This window comes from Rissa tridactyla, chromosome 9, assembly GCF_028500815.1.
Source record: "Rissa tridactyla isolate bRisTri1 chromosome 9, bRisTri1.patW.cur.20221130, whole genome shotgun sequence".
In the NCBI taxonomy this organism is placed as follows: Eukaryota; Metazoa; Chordata; class Aves; order Charadriiformes; family Laridae; genus Rissa; species Rissa tridactyla.
The window spans coordinates 4,370,134-4,377,064 of record NC_071474.1 but is presented as its reverse complement, the minus strand read 5'-3'; the positions used below and the strand labels follow the sequence as shown (position 1 = coordinate 4,377,064).

The 6,931-nt window shown below is 42.6% G+C and overlaps 1 protein-coding gene across 6 annotated transcripts in view; it reads left to right on the top strand.

Annotated features, from left to right (window-relative positions):
* Window positions 1-38: 38 nt before the first annotated feature.
* ASB7 (ankyrin repeat and SOCS box containing 7) overlaps window positions 39-6,931 on the top strand; it is a 31,617-nt gene continuing 24,724 nt past the window's right edge. For 2 of the 6 annotated variants that reach the window (XR_008468439.1, XM_054214388.1), the window contains exons 1-3: window positions 39-173; window positions 1,008-1,102; window positions 6,568-6,654. The gene's annotated coding sequence lies outside the window, so the exon portion shown is untranslated. Of the gene's footprint in view, window positions 174-668; window positions 872-1,007; window positions 1,192-5,592; window positions 5,652-6,567; window positions 6,655-6,931 lie in introns of those variants that run through there. The other 4 variants (XM_054214386.1, XM_054214383.1, XM_054214385.1 and 1 more) reach the window with 4 other exon arrangements.

The following is a 6,931-nucleotide window of genomic DNA, read 5'->3' as shown; positions in this document are numbered from 1 at the left end:
GCCTGGGGGGGTGGGGGGGGCGGCTCGGTGCAAAGTGTCCCCACACGGCCCGGCCCCCTCCCGCCGCCGGCCCCGCCGCTCCCCCCGCCCTGCCGCCGCCGCCAGCGCGGGGGGCGGCAGCGCATGGGTGAGCGCCGGGAACCCCCACACGCCCCCCCGCCGGCGGCAGACAGGTAACGGCCGCGGAGCCCCGTCTGCCCCCGGGCTCCCTCACGGGAAGGGGAGGGCGGGGGGAGGCGCGACCCCATGGCCCGCCGCGGGGCCTCCCCTCGCCGCTGCCCGTCGGCCCCCCTGGCCCGGCTCGCCGCCGGCCTGCTCCGTCCCGCTCCCCCTCGGCGGGCTGCGAGGGGGCTCCCCCCCATCGGGAGGGGGTGCTGCCCCCCCCCCCCCCCGCCGGCTCGGCTTTCCTTCCCCCAGAGCCGGCGGGGGGCGGGCTCCGGGCCACCCCGGCCGGCGCCGGGCCCGCTGCCGGCGGAGTCGGGGGCTCCCCGGGCGGTGGGTGAGGACCCTGGGGCCCCTCCGGAGCGCGTCCCCGACCCCCGGCGGCGCCCGGGCTTGGCTTCCCCGCCGCCGGGCCTGGAAACTCTGCGCCGGGGCTCGGCCGGCTGTTGTGTGGTGTGTGTGTCGGGGGGTGTGTGTGTGTCAGCGCTTGACGGTCCGTGAAGCACGAACTCCTGCAAGGGAGTGATTTTGATTTCCCAGCAGCTCTGCTTTCTGGGTTACTTCCTGTCCCATCCTTTGGTACTTATCTTTTACTTCAGTTCCCTCAGGAGCTGCCTTGACAGGGCAGCGGTCCTGCCGTTATTGCCCTCCCAAACTCTTTAGTATCCTGAGAGAGCACCCTTCTTTGCCAGTTAAGATCCCGATTTAGGTAAATAACCCTTTCCTTCCTAATTTTTGAAGGCTCTTCCTATTTTGACCCACTATTGCTTTGGTATTAACCATTTTTGTTCTCCATTACTCTCTTTTATAACAGTGTGTGGCTCAGTTCTACTTTTATTTTTCAGGTTTAAGCTGCCTTAAAGGAGAATTAAAAATTGTAGCTCCAAAGAACAAAGTAAGACTGAAGAGAGAAAACGGCACTCAAAAAAACCCCAGAAAGGTGATAATTCATGTAGACTCTCAGAATCATCCTAGACATGTGGTTTGGATGCGACCAAGGCCTCTTGTGTTTTTGATGGATTTGAATAGGTAGCATTAGATTTCTTTGTTCTCTTAAAACCTACTTGCTATCGAGCTTTAAAAGTTTGAAAGCTCTGAAGCCCATTTGAAGTATGGTTCCTCTTCTTGTAATGATTTGTCATTTTCTAAATTTAATCTGCAAACATTATTTTGATTATGAATTGCTACTTAATGGTGTTTTGTGCCTCCTCATCTCAGGAAGGTCACTTAAAGTTACTTCACCCCCAGTAGTTAAAAGGGTCTTTTATTAAAGCCTTTTCAGAAATTTAAGGGTGCAACACTGGATTTATTTCTGTTCTTATTCTAAAATCTATATTTGAGTAGGTCATGGTAATTGCATTGTATTAGTTTAGTCGTACCTAACTTTTGTGTGGGTGTTTGTATTATAACGGAGCTGCAAAAATTGAAATTCATTTCATTGGATGGTGTTTGTTTTCAAGTACGTACTTTTTGGGTTGAGATCACAGAAGGAGATAATGCTGTTAGGTGCTTAAGGGAAAAAATTAAAGGAGTCATCAAAACTGAATCCTGCTGGTAGGAGGAAGGTTTGGTTTCAGGGGGAGAGCAGTTCGTAGGGAGAATTGCTTGTTTTACGTGGTAAGATGAAGAGATGCGTTCTAGAAGGAGAGAGAGTGGGGCGGTGAATGATGTCAGTTTGCCTTTTTCTGCATCCTACTGTTTGTGTGCTCCAAATAATGGAGTTTCTGCACATTCTTTTAATGCAAAGTCTGTCTTGAATCCATTCTAATCTTTTAAAAATGTAGATGAGTTTATGTTATTTTGGCAAATATATCCTCTGTGTAGGTCCCTCTGGTCTTTGTCATGTTATCAGAGATGTCATTGACTGCATCAGAATGTTTTTTATTGTCAGCAATAAATTACTTTTTAGCATTAGTTGCAGGGGAAAGAGCAGTACCTGTTGCCAACAGTCTTGTCACGGGTGGATCATTTTTCTAATATAGGTGTCTTTCGCGTATGATAAAAAGTGTCTGCTATGCATCAAGGATTAAATAGGAAATCCCCCAGTAACCCAAGTGCAACAAATTCTGAGATGCATTTTGGAAGTACAGGGAAGAAATATTCCATGTTATTTTGATGGCATACTGCAAAGCCACGAGTAATAGTGGAACATGCCCAGTGTGATTGCAGGAGGGATTTTTATGCTAATAGGTGAGACGGATGCACATTTGTACAAATTTACCAGTACAGTTATGACACACTTGTGTCATCCAAAGTTGGTTTATTACAACACTTTCTTTACAACCCATCCGGTGCATCTAACATCAGGGCTTGCGTTAATGTAGCTACAAACAGGACACCTCTTGGTGCTGATAAGTCATAAGATCTTTGGGATTTATTAACGGAAGGAAATGTAAATTTTCATTAGATTTGTGAAACTCTTTCCTAATGTGAAATGCCAGTGCAGCAAAGTTTGATTCAGATACAGAGACTGGAATTGAGTTCGCAGGAATCAGGGAATTAGCTTCTGGCAGAAATTTGCACATGGTCAAAACAAGGAAGAGAGATAAATGATACGCTGAAGTCCTGCTCTTGATCTCTGGAAGAAATGCAGCATATTGCAAGTATAGCTAGCCCCTTAGATAAAGTTTCACATCCATTTTTTTTTTTAATCTTCAGGCTATATACTCATTTGGGGTTTTTTTTGCCTTGTTGTGAATTCTAAATCCTTAAAGGAAACGTTCTGTCTGAGAGGTTGTTTTTCATTGTCCAGCATTTGCTTACAGAATGATACTATCGCAGTGAAAAACTTGCTTTATCCACTGAAGTCATCCAATGAATTTTGTCCACTTGGATTCTTTTAGGCTATATTAAAAAGAAATACAGAGCAAATACAAGTCTTCCAGAGATTGTTGAATGAATTAAACTCCGTAAGTGGCACTCGTTTTGTTGATCAGCTGTGCTACGAGCTACGACTGAAGTAGCTGTTTTAATGTGGTTTGAACTATCCATTGCTTTCTGCTTCTGTCATTCTATGAGATATTGGTGTTTGGATTCTTTAGTGACATCGAGTCGTGTTAAAATACATAAATCTCATGCATTAACACTTGCTATGAATTATTACTTACTTCTAAGGCTGAGCTTTCATTCGACTTTTACTGGTTAAAACTTAGAAACAGCAGCTCTGTAAGTCAGAAGAGAGATTGTGTTTTATGCTTGGTACAAGAGGATCTCCAAGCATGCTGCAGAGCACAAGCTCCCTGCAGGTTGTCAGCGCACATGTTGAGGGAGGAGAGTTGAGGCTGTGCGAACCTGATGCGGCACTCTCTACTGAAAGAGATCCGTAAGGCCTTGCTTTAGCACTAGCATTGAGGTCCTTGATTTGGAAGGATTTGCAGTATTTTCTTCACTGGACTTTGCTTGTGCCTAAGGTTGCCAGCGCACAGGTGGGAATTTTGAGGATGGTTAATAGCTGACGCGTTACCAGTGCTTGCTGAAGGTGAGGTCTCTTCTTTTGCTCTCCAGCTTGAGCTGGGTGATTTCACTAATTCTCCACCAGGCCCAAAAGTCAGCCCTTACTATCTCTCTGTGAAATGGATAATGGTAAAATGATACCTCTGTACTTCAGTTTCAGCCACCTGCAGAATGTAACAACACAACAGCTGCTTATTAGTATATAACACCACCAGTCAGCATCATGCAGTGCTATAAACACCTGAAGTTGGAGGACTTTTAGATTAACTCTCTTAGTTATTTTAAATTTAGTACGTCCAAGCTATAAGGTGGCATTACAGAAGCTCTGACGAAAAATGTGTAACTTCTAATGACCACTTATGAAGAGTGAAGGCTTCTTTCCTTTGAAGTAGCAGTTCCTCTGCAATGTTTTGGATTCATGCGCTGTTAACTCATTGCTTTCAGACCCAGCAATTCGCATGTGTTGCTTGGTGATTTTCATCTCAGCCACTTGGATACCTCGCTTGATGTCTGTCTGGGATGTAGCGCAGAACATCTAGCAGAAAATGTATTCAGGATTATAAGGCTCTGTGAAATTTTAATATTTCACATGTTATTTGCAAACTTTACCATTGTGATATGAGAACACAAATAACAAAGTGATTGTTTGCCTGACTCTCCTCTCTGAAGAGCTGCTGAAATAGGAAGCTGAGCAACATATGAAGACGACAGTCGCATTTCATTTCTTTGTCAAACACATATTGACCATTTTTAAAATGCCATTTGAGTGAGAACACATTTAGCTTGTTGGAGTTTTGAAATGGGTGGGAGAAGTGGGTTGTGAGAATAATGCATGCTAATGTGATTGTCCTTATTCCACAGGGCTTTTTATTTTGGTTTTGTTTATTTGATTTTAATGTCTTGTAATAGTTCAACTACAGCAACTAGGATCTACGCTGATTAGGTCTATGCTAGATATTAAATGCTGTGTGTAATGGTACACTTTCCTTGTTGTATAGGGTTAGGCTAACATCTGTAAATCACGGTCCTTATTCTGCTCTTGGATGTGTAATCTTACAGTTCAGGAATCAGGTCTATCTATTAGCTCATCTGAATGAGCAAAATACTGTATTATGAGGTTTGGCTTTTAGAACCAACCTTGAACTTTCTTTAAAGTAAATATATACATATGTCGGAATTAATTTTCCACATGGTGTTTGCAATGACTTTAATGAAGTGACACATTGATGTAGAAAAGTCTAAGATCTCTTTGACAACATGAGACATTATCAATAGATAATGAAGTGTTTGGCTTTTTTATTTAGTGTGCTACTTCTGCTACAATTATTAGTATTTTAAGCAAACTTCGTTAAGTCATTGAGTGAGTGAGCTTTACTTTCGCTGAATATGACTTCTTTTTATTAAAGTTGCAGATCTTACTCTTGCCATATGCAGCTAATTTTCCTTTGGGGGGAAAAAAGCTTGTTACTTTTTTAGTGGAGCAATCTGTTACCTTGTCTGTAGTCTGTGAAGTCAGTGCAATTCTAATTTGCATCAGCTAATAAAAAATGTGTGGGTTTTAAAGTGAAAATCATGCAAAAATAAAAAAAAAAGGTGAACTAACGACTGATCATCTATGCAAAGAAACAAGGCTAGAAATGTGATCAAATTAGGTCATGGCAGTGCAATTTTGTGCAGGGCTGTGAGCGTATCTGCAGACCTTGTATGTTTTATCTTGGGAAGCAAAGCTCTTGGAAAATGTGCATAAGAGGGATGAAAAGAGCTTTTTTTCATCCTCCTCTTCTGAGCTATCATGAGGAAAGCAAGATTTTATGTTGCATTAAGTGACAGAAATTTTAACTCAAGCTAAAAGCTGCACAGTTCATATAATTGTTCAGGTGCAACACATTTGCAGGAGAAACAAGTCACTGTTGGTTTTGTGTGATCTGCTATGTGATGAAGTAATTAATGCTTTTATTATTTATTTTATTATTGCAGCGCTCACACGTGATAAAAGGGTCCTGTCACAAGAAGTTTGCAGCCAAAGTGAACGAAAGGTCAGATAGACAGAGGTGTACAAAGAATTAATGAAATAACATTGATTAGTATGAGCTCTGTGAGAAATGGTCAGATGTTGGGACTGATCCTGTTAACTGCAGGTCACAAGGAAGGAGGATAAGGAGGGCTAGTCTGAAGAAGGAAACTGAATAGAGGTTGTAACTGGAGTTCAGCAAACTTTGATACTGAAAGGACGGTTTTTTATATATGAAGGAAAGAGGGGAGGTTTTTGAGGTGGTGATATTGCTTGTATTATGTTTGTGGAATGCAGCATGTGTTAGCCTGACTTGTTGTGTGAGGGAGACATGACTGTCTGGTGATGCCAGAAGCCCAGTTGAAGGACACAGAAATCAATGTTCTATGTTGTGAGGTTTTATTCTTTAGATAGGGAAGCAGAGATGGGATGGAGGTTAAAAAAAAAAAAAAAAAAAAAACCAAACACCAACACCCAAACCAAAAACACCACAAAAATGGGTTGGGAGGAACTAAATGGATCCTGAAGTTTTTTCCTGGCATCTGGCTCCTGCAGGGAGATATTGAGCAGTCAGGCAGAAATACCTACTGTAACCTTTGCATCCGTTCTTGTTCCATGGCAGGAGCAGATACGCGTAGTCCTTAGAGAAGAGTTTAGACTGTTCCTTCAAGGTTTACTCCAGAAATACAATTGCATCTCTCGTTTCTCTTGTTTGTTATAAAATACTCTCTGTAGCCTTTTCCTCATCTGGCAGAAGCAAACTCTCTCCACCCCAACCTCTGGAGGACTGTCTGATAATGAAAGAAAACACACTTCAGGGCCTTTTCTGGCATTACTGCATTACAATGTAGCATTCTAGCACAGGTACAAAGCAAAAATAAGTAAACTTCTCACTTTTACTCTTTGCAACTAAGAAATTTTTATTTATTTTTTGTTTTAAGGGGTAGCAGGTTTTGACATGCATGGGCACACGTGATTATGAGTAGTGAAGACAATGAAGAGTGGCACATCCATCAAAGAGTAACAAGGTAATTCAGGAATACATTGTATTTATCCCATTGTACTTGCAAAATCAATTAAGTAGCTGCTGTTGTCCTCCATTTTCACGGCACTATATAATCACTACAACCGAGAATGTAAAGGTACTTTTTTCCCTCCCCTCTGCTTCATTTCATTTTTTCACTTGCATGGAGAAAGCCAATATGTAGCTATCAAAATGCATACTGTGTTCTGAATGAGATTGATTACAGTTGCAAAACATTAAATATTAAATGCCAAATGGCTAATGACTTCCAGTAGTCCTCC